Raw genomic sequence first — 16729 nt, forward strand, 5'->3', positions numbered from 1 at the left:
CTTCTAACAAACTTCTAGAGACAGTGTAAAAGTAGAGCACAAAAAGAATCATTACTGCAGTTATTTACAGCAGTGCTTCTCTGGTGTCTGCTAATTGCCATTACAAAATCTGCAGCCGCAGAGTTCGGTGACTGGCAGCACTGTCACCTAACACTGGTGTTACAGGTGTGCATCCTCAGCGCTGGTATGAGTGTTAGAGGGACCTCCCTCCTCTCTCTGCCCCAGATAATCCTCCGCTTCTGGGATAGCATTAACGCGCAGCACATCTAACTGAAGAGGGTAGCTTGTCTGGGAGACAGGCTGGCAATGGCAATTCCTGGACAAACCAGTCCGATCGCAGGCATCACTCGTTAAAATGGACCGGATCTCGAGACAACAAAGAGGAGACGGGGGAGAAATGGAGGCAAAATGGCTCCTGGGAGTCCAAGTGAACTTCTCTTTGTAGTCTAAAAGGTTTTGCTCTACAGCTGGAGGAAGTCTCTTCCAGTTTGTGAACTCTAGGATGAAAATAAGGGCATTCTTGCTCACAGAGAAAATCTATTTTGGAAGACCATACACACGGGTGATCTGCGGTTGAAGCCAAGGCACTCTTGAGCATCTGGACCGCAGCCGCCTTTAAGTAACATTTCCAAACATTCTTTACTGCCGCCATATACTGCTGAATACACAGGGCTCACTTTGCCTTCGCCTTTGTCACAAATCCAATCAGTAGCTGGTATTAGCAACTCTAATATCTCTTTCTGGCCCATTTTAGCTGCTGTGTAATCAGCAGGGGAGTGGCTCTGTCCTTGGCTTGAGAGCTTACATCTGCACCATGGGATACAGTCTTAAGCAGTCTTAAACTCGCCAGCTTTCCATACTGAGCAGCAGCAAAGGTGTAATTCCAAAGTCACCCCTTTTTTTGTCCATTCCTTGCTTGCCCCTTCCTCCAGGAGTATTTTCATTATCTCAGTGCATCCCTGAAAGGAAGCTTGGTGCAAAGAATTCCACCCAGACCAAGAATGAGATCCTTTAACATTTGCTCTGTTTTGGAGCAGAAACTTTACAAAGTCTGCATGTCCATTTTCAACAGCTGGGAACAGCGCAGTGTTTGCTTCAGTGGTAACTTCTTCGGGGTCAGTCCCACCTTCCAGAAGAACGCAAACACTTTCCAAAGACCTGTGGCATGCCAAAAGGTGCAGCGCACATGTCTCTTCAAACGTCTTTGAATTTATGTAGTCATCAGATGGAGCTGTGCGAACCAGCAGCCTCGGGCGTTCACGTGAAGCGTGAGCTGCTGCTTCATGGATTGGTACCCGCTCCCTGTATTATGGAACATCAATGCTGTAGCCCTGCTTAATTAGTTTCCTCAGCATTTTAACAATCTTTCCCTCAAACTAATTTGACTAACCAGGACTTTTAAAAAAACCCTCACAAAATGAATACTGAACAATTTGAGCAGATACTGCAGCTGCTGGGTGAGGAAGGCTTGAGTTATGAAAATGGGGAAATTGCTACTCTACAGGAAGATGTGAGCTAAATACTTCCTCTGGTGTGGGAAGTGCTGTCACAGTGATGGAGAAGAACAGAGCACCCAAGGAAATGGGTACCACAAGGAAGAGTAATGAGTGGCTGGCAGATCTAAATAATTTTCCTGTGTAAGTGTTTGGTAGTAACTGTTAAGGACAATTACACAGGATCAGGACTCACCTTTTAAAAATGTTCTATGTAAGGAGAGGAAAAAAATGTGCCTGAATATCAAAATGTTTTACTTTAACATTCTTCTAGCATTTTTTTCATCTCCTCTTAGTCATCTTTTTTTGTGGCTGAATGCAGTTCAGTTTTTCATCCATACCAGGTAGCCTCCGTTGTCTTTTCAGTTGTAAAACTATATGGTGTTTTAGAGACCATTTATTTAAAAATAGCATTTAATGAAGGTGGTTGCATTACATGTAACCCCTGAGATAGCTGTCTGGAGTGCTGCATAAATTATAGCCTCTTCTACCAACCATTTAATGTAAGTAAGATGGAAAAAAATAGCATGCAGATGATGATGAAAGGCAAGAGCATTTATCAAAACTCAAGGTCTTCACACTAATGGTAAAAATTTTCTTGTCTCTGCTGGGGGTCACCTTGTAGAAAACCAGCTTGCATGTGTATCTCAAAACATCAGGACTAAATTAGGTCTTCATAATGTGACTGTAGTCTGAACTAGACTGTTTGTATTCCCCTGAGGGGTCAGCGTGCCTAGGATGTAACTTGTTTAGCCTAGTTTAGATGCAGTGAAATGTACTGAGAAGTTTTCAAGTGTGGTGAGCTGCGTATGTTGCTTTCTTCTTGCATTTAGGAGACAGGACATCTCAGAACAGCTCGTAGGTAAATGGTTGTTGGAGGGAGGGCTGCTACATGATAGGCAAACTACTTCCTTTTAGATGGGAAATACTGCTCGCTAGACAGTTTCCAAAATACAGATGTTGTGGTAAATGGCAGTTTGTTGAAACCAAACTGTTTTGCAGAAGCTAATGAGTTTCAGCGCATTTTTGAGCTACACTAATAAGTGCTCCAGTCAACTCCCTGCCAGTTTGCCAGGGGGACTGGGAGGTGGCTTGGACTGGATGGATTCTTTCTCTGAGGGACCCCGCGTTGTGACGAGGCATCCCTATCACTTCAGAGTCCATCTCTGGACCAGCCACGCTGGGCTCCTGGGCTTGGACACTGGAGACCTTAGGAGATCACAGTGAGCTTTGGAGAGCAAGTCCCAGAGTTCCTGGAGAAATTACAAAAGCCCCAAATTCTGTGATCATTTCATTTTTTGTTTTAAATAACATTGATGTTTTTCTGGCAAGTTTTCAATATTTTTTCTCTTGTAGAATTAAGTATTTTAGAACTTTAAAAACTCAAGCTGAAAAGAAATAATAATGGCCTTTAACCAGTTCCAGTTATAAACTTGTACAATAAATATAAATTAAATAATGATTTTTATCATGTCCCCTCCAGTATTGGCCTGGAAGGAAAAAAAAAAGCCAAAGCTTTTCTTGGTGTTCTAGGTTAATGGCTTGTGTTTCTAACCTAGAATCTCTTTTATTTCGTGTAGCCTCAGCCAACTTGGGGTTTCATGATCTCTAGTCACATTATCTCTCACTGAAAAACAACAAAATCGAACTTCATATAGGCTTGCAACACTGAAAAGAGGCTGAGTGTACATGTTTTGGAGACAACTAGTGCAAACTTAGACTAAATAGTAGAAAAAAAAAAATCAGTGTCACTCAGACCCAGGACACAGGGCCCAGAGAAGCTGTAGGATCTCCATCCTTGGAGGGATTCAGACTCAACTATACAAGGCCCTGAGCAACATGATCTGACTTTCAAGCTGGAGCTAACTTTAAAGTTATCTCTGCTTTGAGCAGGGGGTGAAGCAGAAAACCTCTGGAGGTCCCTTTCTATGAAATCATTTTATGATTCCATTACATTATCTGCTACATATTTAACACCAGAGCTGTGTAAAACTGTAGATGATGCCTACAAGTACAAAGAAATTATTGTAGCCAGAGTGACGCACAGTCACCTCTGGGAGGGACTACTGTAGCCAGGCAGTCCAAATGCAATGACTGATGGTACTGGAAGAAAAGGAATACGTAGGTATTCTGCTGTATGAGAAAATTAGCTAAACAGAGCATATCTACCCAAAAAGTAACCCAGAACATAGACTTATTTTTCCTGGAATGTTCTAGGAAGACCGTGATTACTACGAGATGTAAGGACCTCAGCCTGAGCAACCTCCTGGTGACAGCAAATCTACTCATTCCTCTGTACTAAGCTGGGATTTTGGTCCAGCACTGGCATCAAAAGAAATATCTTCGGCATTGTAGAACTGGCAGTCAAAAACATTGGGAAAAAAATTAACCTATTTGTAATTCTCAAAAACATTTGAAATATATTTTTAAATGAAGAGTTTTAGGAACAAATATTTGTGGTTCTTTTTTTGTCTTGACTTCCAGTTTCTGAACCTTCAGATTGCACTGAGGTTATATTTAGTCCATATTTTATGCTTTTCTTCACCGCCTTGGGGATTAGAAGTCTACTTTGAAAATAAAATCTCAGAGTCTAACTTAATCACTTGACTCTAGAGGCAGAAGGTCTAGGACAGAAAGCAAATATTCCAAGATAAAAATTAAAATAATGAGAGTTGACAGAACTGTGATTTAACACTATTTAACTGAGAAGATCTAACAGGACCATATGGTGAGGCAGTCAACAGCTCTAAAGGGAAGTCGAAGTCCAATTCCAAGAGACTTTTCTCAAGGGGTTATCAAACTTAAATAAGATGAAGCTATTTTGATTCTGAGCAATACACCAGTGAGACCTTATTTGGAATATTCTCTGATCTGAGAGGAAGACAGCCAAGAAATTAATACGGTTCAGCTTCGGAGATAGGTGCTTTGAGGGAAGACCAGCTCCACTTGACCTCTTCGCTGAGTGCCTTAGAACGACGTGAAACCTCTTGAAGACTAAGCTATCTGGGCAAGAAGCATACTTGGACTAAGAGAGTGGGAAATTCAAAGGCAGGATGGCAAGATAAAAGAAACAGCACTGAAGTGAAATGGCAGAACTTCTGTTTCTTCTGCAGAATGGTAGGAAAGCACTAATCTGAACAGATTTTAGCTCCATTGGAGAAACATGCTTCCTAGTTTGATGCAAGTAATCAGCCCCCTTCATCTGAACAGTGCCTTCTGCTTCTGTCTTGTGTACCCTGGAGTCTATCTACATCAGTTGCGTAATAACTATTACTAATATACTCAGTGTAATGTGATTTTTCTATACTGATCAAGTATGGCTTGCGGGCAAAGGTCCAAACCTGAACTTTCTCCCTGGGCCTTGGGTGTTTGCCCAGGCCCCTTGACTGTAGCAGTTGACTTGACAGACACATGTGTGGCGGGATTTCTTGAGGAAAGTGGGCTCCATGAAAGCTCTGGCACTGCAAGAGGAGCAGTGCGGTGTCCTGGAAGAGAAGCACGTGAATCCCCCTGCTCAAGGATATCGACGTTTGTTAAGGCTCAATCTCCAGCGGAGGAACGTGACCTTCGTGAGACTGAGCAGCTTCACCAACTCCCAATTATTTCAGTGGGAGCTCAACATTTTGCATGATTTTGTAAAACTGGCTTTATTGATTAAGCTGAATTGCATTGGGCTAACATAAGTCAGTGGCTCACTCTCTCTGCTTTTGTTTTTCTTGGTCAGTAATGAGGTGTGCAGACAAATGATTATACAGGGATCTGCCTGGCTTATGACATCAATCGCTGAGACAGGAGTTTACCCCTCAGTTAAATATACTTCTGAATTCTCTAACACTCAGTCCTTACTCTGACCTCTACAGAAGGTCTAACTTGCTGTAATATTTAAGCAATTTCAGCTGTACACAATCCCAATATATACTCTAAATGGTCCTTTTGTGTTAAAGCCCTGTAAATTTAAACCTGTCGCTGGACATGGGCAGTTCCAGAGCTGTCTGTCATATGGAAGCGGAGGCTGTTGAAGCTTAAACTTTTTTTCAAAGAGCTTAGGCGAGACAAACTCACATGCAGTTGAGACATGTGGTTGGAATACTGAAGCAACACATTCCCGAATCACAAAATCTGTATTTCGCATGGTGGCAAGGATTATATGGGAGACAACAAACCTATTTTTTATATGAAAGCAGAAATGTGTGCTACAGAAAGCCTATTTATAATACTGCTTACCTACTAGATAGACACGTAAGAGCTATCAGTGGGAGAGAGTACTGACAACAAGCTAATGAGCTCCTGCTGCTCGATAAATGTCTTAGCTTAGCTTCAGCATTTCTTTGTGCAATGGGAGGGAGACAGTGATCCTAGACAGTGTTCAAGTGCAATTATTTTATTCTGTTTCTCCCCCTCATTTTAGCATAACATACAAAAAGGGAAGGCCGCTTCTGTGATGCCTGATACAATTAAACAATGTTTAATTACTAAATTATTTTCTTTTAAAGTTAGGAATAAAAGCAGTCAAAGAACTGTCCTTCCAGGAAAGTAACCTGGTTTGAAAATTATTTATTCTTCTGCTTCTCTGTTTATTTTCCTCTTGTTGTATCTGTAAATAAAGCGTAGCATTATGAGGTATCCTGCTAAATAGCTTTCTGTAAGATTAAAAGTAAGAATAAGATTGAAAGCTATTTTTTATCCAGTTGTTGAAGCTGCCTATTTGTGAAGGGAAATGGTGGGAGAAGGTATAGATTTTTTGCAGAACATATCTCTAAAATAAGGCAAAGGTATTAAAGTAATAAGAATTTATGGCTCAGGCTAGGCCTGAATTAAAATAAAAATCTATTCTCCTCCAAAATTCAGGACTTTCCAGAAAATCATTCCACAGTTTACTTCCAGACTCGTGTGTTCCTTACTTTCATCAGTTACCATCCTTATAAGGTCTCCACTAATAGCATTAAACTGTCCCTGGTGTCACCGATATTCTTTCCCTACCTTGCTAAACCAGTAGTGTGGCGACTGGCAGCGTTCCATTAGCTATGCTCCCTTGAAGTCTCACTCTTACCTGTTTCGTTTGCTGGTTTTTATTCAAACTGTGTGTGTTTAATCCTAGATTTGCTCATAAAAAGGGTAAGTCTCAATGAATGGGTAAGGGGAAGGCTTCTGAGACATGCAATGAACATATCCAGAACCCTTAAGCAGTCTATCAGAGGATTACGTCAACTCAAAGATAGATTTTGCTCCCTCTGGCTCATCAAATAATCTGATTAGCTGGCACTGATTATGCTCGGCATGATGTACTACTGTGTTCTGTAAAGTGAACACAGAACACCCCTTCTCTGTTGCCTTGTACGCTCCTGGATAGCCTTCTTTTACAATAAATTCCCTTTTCGCTTTTGCTGACCACTAATGGCTGCTAACCTTGGCTCAGCTTTGGGGCATATTTATGCCACCTGATAACACTGCCTTGCTACGTAGGAAAAGTGGTGTGCTCACCTAAAGCAGAAAAATGCATGAGTTCTTGCCTCTCAGCTTCACAGCCAAACCTACAGCCTCCAAGTTTAGCATCTCTGGCTTTTATATGATGTCTGGGGAAGGGTGATGCCACTGGTGGGACTCACTAACGCCAGTACTCAGAGGAGGGAGCTGCCTAACCTAGGCACCAACACCAGTGGTTGTATAATGCGGTATTTTTATCTAGCCTGTTAGCAGCATCGGAGGAGTCACTGTTACGCTTACCCCACAATTCTGTCAACACTTCTTTTCTCTGCTGGCAGGAGCATTTTGGAGAGGTCCCAGTGCTTGGTAGTAGTTAAATCTGTCATTGTTGAGGATAAGAGAGATGCTGGCCATTGCACAGGAGAATCCAGCCTCTTTTGGCCTGACATTTCTGTACAGCAATTAGTTTATGGATTTTAGTCCATTTTGCTCATGGATTTTTGTCTCAAGTCCTCACAGAGGTCTTACATGCTCCTAAAGGGACTCAGGCTGCTGCTTCCTTTTATAGTTGCATTGTTACGTGTCATTGTCCTCCCTCTTTAAGGGGGCGTTCGAAGAGCTTTTTGCATTTTCCTGTTTTCTTTTCCCTTTGCTTTTAATACTCCATTTCACATTTTCCTTAATTATTTCCCTCTTTTTTCTCCTCTTCTCTTTGTCCTCCCCCCTGCATTCTTTTGCTGTGACAATCCTGCTGATGCATGCTTAGAGCAGCGGCAGCAGCCACGCTGTGCTCACCATCTGGGATGGGCAGATCCTGCAGCCTCCTGGAGTCTCCAGATCCATACTGAATGCACATGCTGGACTACAGCCACCCCATCGCCTCCCAGTTTCCCATTTTTCTCCATGCGTGTTGCTTTTCTGTTGGCCATCCAGCACAGGCTCCTTCACCTACTGAGCATCTGCCCAACTAGGGAACATTTCTAAGATTCCTGATCATGTGGCTCAAACCCTTCAGCTGGAAAGACCTATCCCAATGGATTTACTCCTTCACCCCCCCTCCTCAGCTCCCTGCGGAACCAGAGAGAAAGCAAGAAAAACACGGTGCACAGAGAAGCTTTCAATACAAGTGCTCCCCACTTTTAACCTTTTTTCTTTTTGCTATTGAAATACATTTCAAAGTGATGGAGGAGATAACAACTCAGCACACACTTTTGTCATATTGCTGCACAGTTTTTCCTAGCTATACTAGTTTATTCTCTATCTTTCCTAGCTATTCTGTCCCTAAAATAATCACACGCACCTCCCACCTCTGCTGGGCATAGATCACCTGGAGAGGTGTGAGGTGCCTATTGCTGGCCCCATGGAGAACCACGGTGCTTCTGAAGTAGGGCAGCCCCGAGGCTGAGGAAGAGGAGGAACACATGGGCGAGCGTTCGCTGTGCGATGTGAGCTGCTCCTGCCTCTGACTGCCCTCTGGGAGAAGGGGTACAGACAGCGAGGCAGAAAGGACCGCGTTCCTCTTCGGTTCCTCTTCCCCTGCCCCATGTGGTGACATGTTTTGTGGCTCAGGGTATGGGATAAATCCTCACTTTTCTTGTAGTAAAAAAGACCAAAGGGAGAAGGGCTTGATCCACGTGCATGGCATCCCTTCTTAGAGCAAAGCCCCTGGGGAAGACAGAACAAAACCTGTGACTCTGAAAATATTTTATCAAGTATGGGGTGTGTTGGGTTTTTTTTGAGAAATGGCTAAAAACTGAGCCATCGGAATGGGTAGAATTAAGAAAGCCATTTCCCACTGGATGCAGCCATGAAGCCAGACTGGGGCTCATGTGAGGGTGGTAGCTCTCCTATCATGACAGGGAGCAGGGGGTAATCACAGGGAAGGACCCTGCGTCCCTTCCCTGCTCAGAGGTCAGCTGCAAATATTTGAAGCTTGTTTACAGGTCTCAGGGAGGCAGCCGGCAACAACATGCAGCAGCATTATGCCTTCTCTGACTTCATCCTCGTCTGGATAAGGGGATAGTGATCTAGCTATAGTTGAATATTTTTATGTTTCAAACTGAAATGGGAAAAAGAGCCACAAGTATGAGATTTACTGGGTGTGAAGGCTGAGGCTGACTCAGAGAGAGGATGGAAAAATGGTAACAGATCAGTCAATCATTTAAAATATCCTGTTCTCAAGAGCTTCAAAAACTGTGCTTCCTTTGGATTTTTGTGCATTTTTATTCCTCACCCTTTAACTAAGTGTTTCAGTTCAGTTTGCAAGTCTTCCTTGATCACAAAAAGCCTGAAAACACTGAATAAAGCAAAGGCAGGCGCAGGATTTGAGGAGCTGCTGTGAGCAGGGAGTTCTGCATATTCAAAGTTCAGCTAGTGAGAAATAACTGCCTGGTGAGCACGTACGTCTCCGCTGCTGGATAAGCCGAGGATGAATTGCCTAACGGGAGCCAGCGCTCTGCCTGAGAGCGAGTAGTTACCAGGGTAAAGAGAATTACATAAGAGCGAGATCTGCACTTATACATCGCTAACTAGATGTAATCTTTGCACTCAGGCTGAGGCAATTCTGCTGCGCCACAAAAACAGTCCATGCCAGCGTAAAATAATTCGGTGTATGTCTTTTTTTGCTTACCTGAAGCATAATTTTGCTTCACCGAGTCCCCCAGCTATTGTACGCAACATCTAGAAATACGCTACTGCGAAATGTTTCGAGTTTTTCTTTTAATTATAGCTTTTGGTATCATTTGCTTGGTTATAAGCAGGGTGAATCAGAACAGAAACGTCAGGGAGGATTGAGGGGAGAAACCTTTTACTAACAGTAAGCATCAGGACAGAAGAAATAGGGCGTCTTGCAAGGCAGCGTGGTGCAAAGTGCTCTTGTTTAATAGGAGAGAGCGGCAATTTGCAATTCTGGGTTATTCTGAAAAAAAATCCTAAATTTATAAATTCTTTACAGAAAAGGAAGGGAACTTCCCAGCCATCTGCCTTGCTGGCTGCCAGCAAGGCTCGCACCTCAGAGGCACAAAGGACTCCTGCTTCAGGCAGCCTGTGCTACTGGCTGCTGCACAAGCGCTGGCAGCGCGGCCCCGGCCGACGAGGGGGAGGAACCAGGTGGGTTTCTGAGCTGGGTTCCACCAATATTTCTGCTAAATTGCACGACTCGCGCGCGCCGTTCGGATTTCATCAAATCTGTGAGTTCTGACAAGGAAATTTACTCTCAGTTCTTTCCTGAGCAGCTCTTGTTCTAGAGGAACTGGAAGGGAAGAAAGGAGATCGGAGAGGCCGAGGAAGGCTGAGGAAGGTGGGGAGAAAACAGCGGGCGTTGGAAGAACAGGGATTTACCATGTTTGAGAAGTGGGGAAGAAACCAAAGCTGGAAGACATATGTGTGCAAACCATATTTTTAGATGTGAATGGAGGCGGAGTTTTGCTATGGGTTTATTCCGAGTTAGAGAGGGCAGTTGCACACCCAGTTAGTGAAGGCACATAACCTCCAAGGCATGAGTGAATTCACTCTGCAAAGCAAAGCTCCCAAAATAACATATTAAGTTGTCAAATGAGTACGACTATTCCAGATTCCTTACTAGGGAGTTAAAATTTGTCCTTAAACTGGTGGAAAAAGATGAAAATTTGGGGTGGAATATAGGAAATTAGTACTTCCATACAACTTATGCTACCTCTAGCAAAAATAGAATTATCTTTCTGACATTTAAAAAAGAAAAAGATGATGAAACACCAAATCTATTGAGAACTGGGTTATCAAGTCATGTAGATTTTGATTTCTCTCCAAATTAGAAGTCTGAAAGCTATTATTGGATAAAATATACGTGTAAATATCAACGTTCTAAACCGCTGAAAGGTCATTCCTGTTGTATTTTATTGTTTAAGTCCAGAACAAATGGCAAACTCCTGCAAGGTAAACCTGCGGGAGATGCCAGCAGTGTTTTGAGATAAAGGCAAAGACGTGGCTTTAGGAATAATATCGCCAACATTAAAAACATCCTGTAATTTGGAGAGACAGCCAGGGTTCGCCTTTGAGAGTAACAGCTGTAGTAACTATTTTAAAATTTGATTTCGCCACGTGTTTGCCTTCATGGACCCTACAGGCACCTGTTTCGTCCCCTGAATGCTTCTGTTCTGCAGAGCAGCTATGCAGATACAAAAATTGCTTGTCTCTAGAATTATTACCTTTTTCTTTAGTTGGTCATTATTTTTTCTTACCTATGCAAGAAAACTCTCTGAAGAGACACGAGTCTGGCTTCATTAAAGCCCTTTTCTGTGTTGTAGAAGTACGTTAATGCTCCTAATGTGCTGCAGTACACTGTGTTTTGTTTAACACGTTTCCGTGATCACCAAATGGTTTCCTGACAGGTTTAAGAAATATTCTGGAAGAATCTGAAGTGATGTTTCCCCCAAAATTATATATTAATTTTATTTTCATACTTTTTAATGCAGTCTAATCTATAAAAATTATTTATTATGCAAGTGTGCTGGGGAGCGGCTGAGGGGGCTGGGGGGGTTTAGCCTGGAGAAGAGGAGGCTGAGGGGAGCCCTTCTCGCTCTCTGCTACCCCCTGAGAGGGGCTGGTGTGAGGTGGGGGTTGGTCTCTTCTCCCAGGTCACTAGCGATAGAATGAGAGCAAACAGCTTCAAGTTGCACCAGGGGAGGTTTAACTGGGTATTAGGAAAAATGTCTTCATTGCAAGAGTGGTCAGGCCCTGGCACAGGCTGCCCAGAGAGGTGGGGGAGTCGCCATCCCTGGAGGTATTTAAAAGACCTGTAGACGTGGCACTTCAGGGCATAGTTTAGGAGGCCTGTGGGTGTTGGGTTGATGGTTGGACTTGATGATCCTAGAGGTTTTTTCCAACCTTAATGAATCTATGATTCTGTTCTATGATTTTATGATTTCTGGAAACTTCCCATTATTGTACAGTTGTGGCAGCATTTAGATTTATCCCGCCACTTGTTGTTCACTTACATGACAGCTCTTCCATCATCTTGCCTAGATGCCATGAGCAAGGGATTTTCTGAATTATTTCCAAGCATGGAGATGGCACGATTCCTTAAGATAAGGAATATTTCTTTTACATGACTTACCCAAGTTCATCTGGATCTTCTATGTGGGCATGTGAAAGAAAATACAGTTGTCCCCATCTTTCCTATAGCTAAAGATACGTAATTGGTGGTAAGTTTCCCAAAATGCAGACCAGGGCTGAACTTGTTCAGTGGAGTAAGAAATTTGGTAAATAACTTGTCTGGGAGAGACAGACCACATTACCCTCCCCCCCAGCAGATTTTTATGTTTATAGGGAACTAATTTAATTGCAAATGGAGACAAATTTCTATTTCAGTCTCCACAAGCAATTACATTTCACTTGTCCTGACTCCAGTTTTAGTTGTTTGTCAGTTGGACAAAGGGATTTTCTCTAGCGCAAGGCATCACTGCTCGGCTTGAACACCTCGGGTACTTTTCTTTTGTGTTGATGGAGCGAGGAGGGATGGATCCAGCTGGACAGAAGAGGCTAATTTCCCAATGCAACCCCTTGCCCAAGGCATTAGCCAACAGAGCCCGCTCCACCGCCTTGGCTGGGAACAGGGCGCAAAACCATAGCAATAAAAAGTGCTAGAACATCTGAGAAAGCCTGGAATAGAAAGTAGGAACAAAAAAGTGAGGTATCAAATGATGCAAGATCCACATGGGAAGAGCGAGGATGTGGGGAAATGCACTTTTTCTGTCAGGGAGCCTACACGAGCAGCTCAAGGAAGGTGCAGATGCAACCGCTGAGCAGAAAGCAAAGGAGATGATTGCACAGCCAGCACAAGGACTGAACCCAAGGGCTAGTGGAGCACTTGCTACTGGCTTTTTCCCCCTGGAAGAGGAATGGGCTTTGCACCACGACTGCTGTTTGGCCAAAGAGTCCTTCCGGCTGGGGCAAACACCCAACGGCCACACTGTGGACTTGGCATGCTGTGTTGGGAACGGCCAGTATTGACATGTGGAGGAAACCGTGGTAGTTTATTTCTTAGCAGTCCTCAGAGAACTGTTTTCCAGTGGAAGAACTGAAGGAATTAACAGGAAGGCAGCAAAGGCAGGGGGCTGCAAAGGCTGGGTGGGAGACCCTCCATCGTGATCTTTATGTATCGTAGGGAGATGTTTCTGTCGGGACACTGGGCGAATCGGCTGCCGCAGAGCGGTGGTTCCGACGGCTGCTCTGCCCGGTGCCGTCGGGCGGGCGTTGCCTGAGGGATTATTTCCGTAGGAGCACTGATGCCGCCGTACCCCACCGCCCGGCGCAGCGTAGGCCCGACTCCGCTCCCGACGCCGCCAGGGCGTTACTCTGAGGCGGGCCTCGAGGGCAGGTTGGCCTCGGGGCGGGCCGCGGCCGCGGGGGTGCGTGGGGAGGGCGGCAGGGGGTCCCGGGGGTGCGGGGGGAATCCGGGTCCCCCGGTGCGCCGCGGGGCGGGGCGAACCCAGCGGCAGGCATGACATCACCCGTTCTCCCCAAAGAGACGCGCGCCGATTGGCGGAAGGGAAGGGGCAGGCTCCGCCAATGGGCGCCGGGCAGGGCGGCAGGCTGGGCTGACGTGCGGGCTGCTGGCCGTATGGGGGTTTATTTTGCTTTGGGCCGCTCCAGCCGCCGCCATTAGAGGAGCCCGGGGAGCGGGGCGGCAGGCCCCCCCCCCCCCGCCCCGCCGAGTGGGAGCGCCCGCGGCCGGGGCAGCCCGCCGCGCTGGGAGAGACCATGTCCTGAGCGGGGAGAGGACGCCGCAGCCAGCGGGCCGGGGGGGGGGGGGGGCGGCGCGGCTTCCAGCGCCTGAGGGACGGCTCCCGGCGGCGGCGAGGTAAAGCCCCTCTCCCCTCCGCGGGCAGCGCCGGGGCAGCGGCCGGGGGGCGGCGTGGGGAGCGGCCGGGGCCCCGCGGGGAGCGGGGCGTCCCCCCGGCGGGGCGGCGGGACACCCCCGTCCCGGCACCGCCGGCGGTGAGAGGGGCTCTGGGAAAGCCGCGTTACGGCAGCGAGAGCCTCGGTACAAAGGCAGGAAACTCTGATTTTTCTCCTGTGGCTGCTTCTCCAACGCTGGGCTGCAGTACCTCGGTCTGCTGGGGTGAGATCATGCCTCTGCTGCCTCCCACTTCTCTCCCCCCCTCCTCCTTTTATTCCTTTTTGGATATGCCTCTGTTGATCCCTGCGCTGTGGTGGCGTGGGTGATGGGAGCTACCTGCTGGTGTGCGAGTCCTGGGTAGCAGAACTTCCACGGTATCGCCTATAGTATCACCTATTGCCGACGCTTCATCCGAAATAAAGTACGGTGTGGGAAGTGTTTCAAAACCGAGCTTGTTTTTGTGAAGTTTAAAAAAAAATTGGAAAAGTTTGATTAGCGAGTGAGGCAAACCTCAGTAATCCACGCTTGCGGTGCCTTCCTGGCTTCGCCGTCCCACGCTGCGGCAGGTTCCTGCCGGGATAAGGTAAAAACTTGTGTGGGGAGGTCACGGATGTGTCCGTGAGTCCTTCCTTGGGAGCGCCGAACGGCGTTCCCTCCAGCCCTGAGCCCAGGTCTCCAGCGCTCCGTCCCCGGAGCACTCGCCGTCGCTTCCGAGCAGCGGGTGCGAGAAACGGTGGGAGAAAATTAATCTGGGTCTCCTGCGTGGCAACACAGCGCGGCTGCCGAGAACTTTTTGCTGCCACGGTGACTATCGGCGATAACGATAACGACAACTTTTTCTAGAATTCTTGGGAGTCGGTGTAGTAAACAAGTGGTGTTTGACAGGCTTAGTGCTGTGTCTGCTCACTGGGTACCCGCTGTGCCGTGAGCGGGGCAGCTGGCGTGTGAGTTTAACGCATTGATACGTTTGTTGACGCAAAAATTGAAAGGTGAGATGTCTACTCGGTAATACCTTCCTCCTTTCTCTAACGCATACTGTGTTGAAGCTCATTCTGGCGTGAGTGGAACCTTGTAACAGTAGGTCAGGGAAGATTTGTTGTGTTTAATTTTGCTTCTGCTCATGTAGCATTTTGTCGTTGGTGACTGCAGAAGAAATTTGTGATGCCCATTTCTTTTTGCCTTTTTTTTTTTCTTTTTTTCCTCCTGTTTTTCAGCAGTTACTCAGGGAGGGGGAGACAGGTAAGCAGCAGGAGGTGTTCTGGAATTCTTATATTTGCCTCTTTCCAAATGCCAAGTTGAATTGGTGCCTCAGCATGCGGAGTCTAGCATGTCATATGTAAAAGATCACTTCTGATTACTTAAATTACTGTCACAGTATTGAAAGAGAATAATGCTTTTGGATGCATTGCATTTTGTAGGATTTGTGAAACTCCAGTTATGTGGTGTAATTCTCTTCAAGGAAGAAGGTACTACCTTTACCTTTCTTACACCACTTAAGTAAGGACAGGCAGACGGGGATGATCGATGAGGCCATAATCTGTTATTGTAGAGTTGTATCCATTAGCATTTTCTCAGAAGTATAATTAAAAATATTAATTTAATTGGAACGCTGAGTGGCATAAAAGCATCAATGGGATTCATCGCAGAAGTATGACTTAAATTGGAGGCTAGTTAAAACGCAGAATTGGTCAAGGCAACGTTTTCAGTCTTCTTTAGCCTTGTGTACGGTCATTCTAATTGTACGTCATTCGATATGGAAATCCCTTCCATCTTTGGTGTTCTTTGCAAGATGGATCTGTAGCTAAGTCAGGAGTGTAAGTAGAAAATACTTTACTGATTGTATGGGAGGTTATTTTTAATACAGTCAATCAAATTAATCAAATGTACTCTCAGGCACTTTAATGTGAGATTTACTGGCTCCTTCATGTGGTATTAACTTAGGTGTTAACGTTTCTTTTTCCAGCTTCCCTTTGCCATGTCAATTATGCTCCGGATTGAGATTGTGCAGAACTTTAGATCGATCGTTCTTTATCGTGATGTACCATCTACTAGTCACAGCAAAGCGTTTAAACTCCTACTGCCAGTTCTGTTGGTACTCTTATGCCCCCCACGCGCACACACACACACCCCCCCACCCCCCCCCCCAAGTTGAAGACTGGGTTATTTTGAGCTGTTCAAAATCTATGTCAACAAGTAATTCACATTTTAACTGCATGAATTATGATACACAGTCTCCTGGTACTAAAATGGAACTAAACTTTAGTTTGGCAGCTGAAAATGGCTGGCTTAGCTGTAACAGAGTTCTTAATTTTTTTGATTTTTTTTAAAGTAGTACTGTGTATGAAGAGGGAAGTGAGGCGAAGTTGAAAAGAATGTTTTTTCAGTACAGCTGATGAAGAGCTTACCACTTCACTTGTCAAATGGCATAGCTTGGTAAATTCAGTTGAATAACAGGTAATTATAACTTTGTAATGTCAGTTGAATGGAATTTGTTATACCTTAAAAAGAAAACTTCTATCTTATTAAGATCTCAAACATTTCCTGGTATTTACTCTTTTTCACAGCATAGCTCACGTTGTTGTAATTTGCACAGAATTGGACTGAGTTTGTGGCTGTTCATTTTTGCATCATCAATTGCTGAAGCACAGCTTCTCATACGTATGTAGTTAATTCTTTTGGAACTTTGTTGAGATACGAGATTGGTAATAGGACTGTTATCTTTTCGGTATCTAACGGTTAACATACTTTAAAAGAAGAACTGTAGTACTTCAACATCAATTCTAAGAATATGTTAGTCTATAGTAATATGGATGATTTTGTGTTTCCTTCTCTTGTGGCATGGGCAGGTCTTCAGAAGCTCTGTAGTCAAAGGAGTTGTATCCACCTGGCATTTTTCAGAACAACTTTTTTCCTGTGCTGCTGTCCCATTTATGCA

The 16729-nt window shown here is 45.1% G+C and overlaps 1 protein-coding gene and 1 pseudogene across 3 annotated transcripts in view; one reads left to right on the forward strand and one right to left on the reverse strand.

Moving 5' to 3' along the window:
• Nucleotides 1-524: 524 nt before the first annotated feature.
• On the reverse strand, nucleotides 525-7760 carry LOC142063843 (ankyrin repeat and SOCS box protein 3 pseudogene; annotated as a pseudogene).
• Nucleotides 7761-13643: 5883 nt separating this feature from the next.
• ZRANB1 (zinc finger RANBP2-type containing 1) overlaps nucleotides 13644-16729 on the forward strand; it is a 45468-nt gene continuing 42382 nt past the window's right edge. Inside the window, exon 1 of one of the 3 annotated variants that reach the window (XM_075107626.1) lies at nucleotides 13644-13755. The gene's annotated coding sequence lies outside the window, so the exon portion shown is untranslated. Of the gene's footprint in view, nucleotides 13756-13921; nucleotides 14017-14616; nucleotides 14784-16729 lie in introns of those variants that run through there. The other 2 variants (XM_075107627.1, XM_075107628.1) reach the window with 2 other exon arrangements.

This window comes from Phalacrocorax aristotelis, chromosome 12 (assembly GCF_949628215.1).
Source record: "Phalacrocorax aristotelis chromosome 12, bGulAri2.1, whole genome shotgun sequence".
Lineage (NCBI taxonomy): Eukaryota > Metazoa > Chordata > Aves > Suliformes > Phalacrocoracidae > Phalacrocorax > Phalacrocorax aristotelis.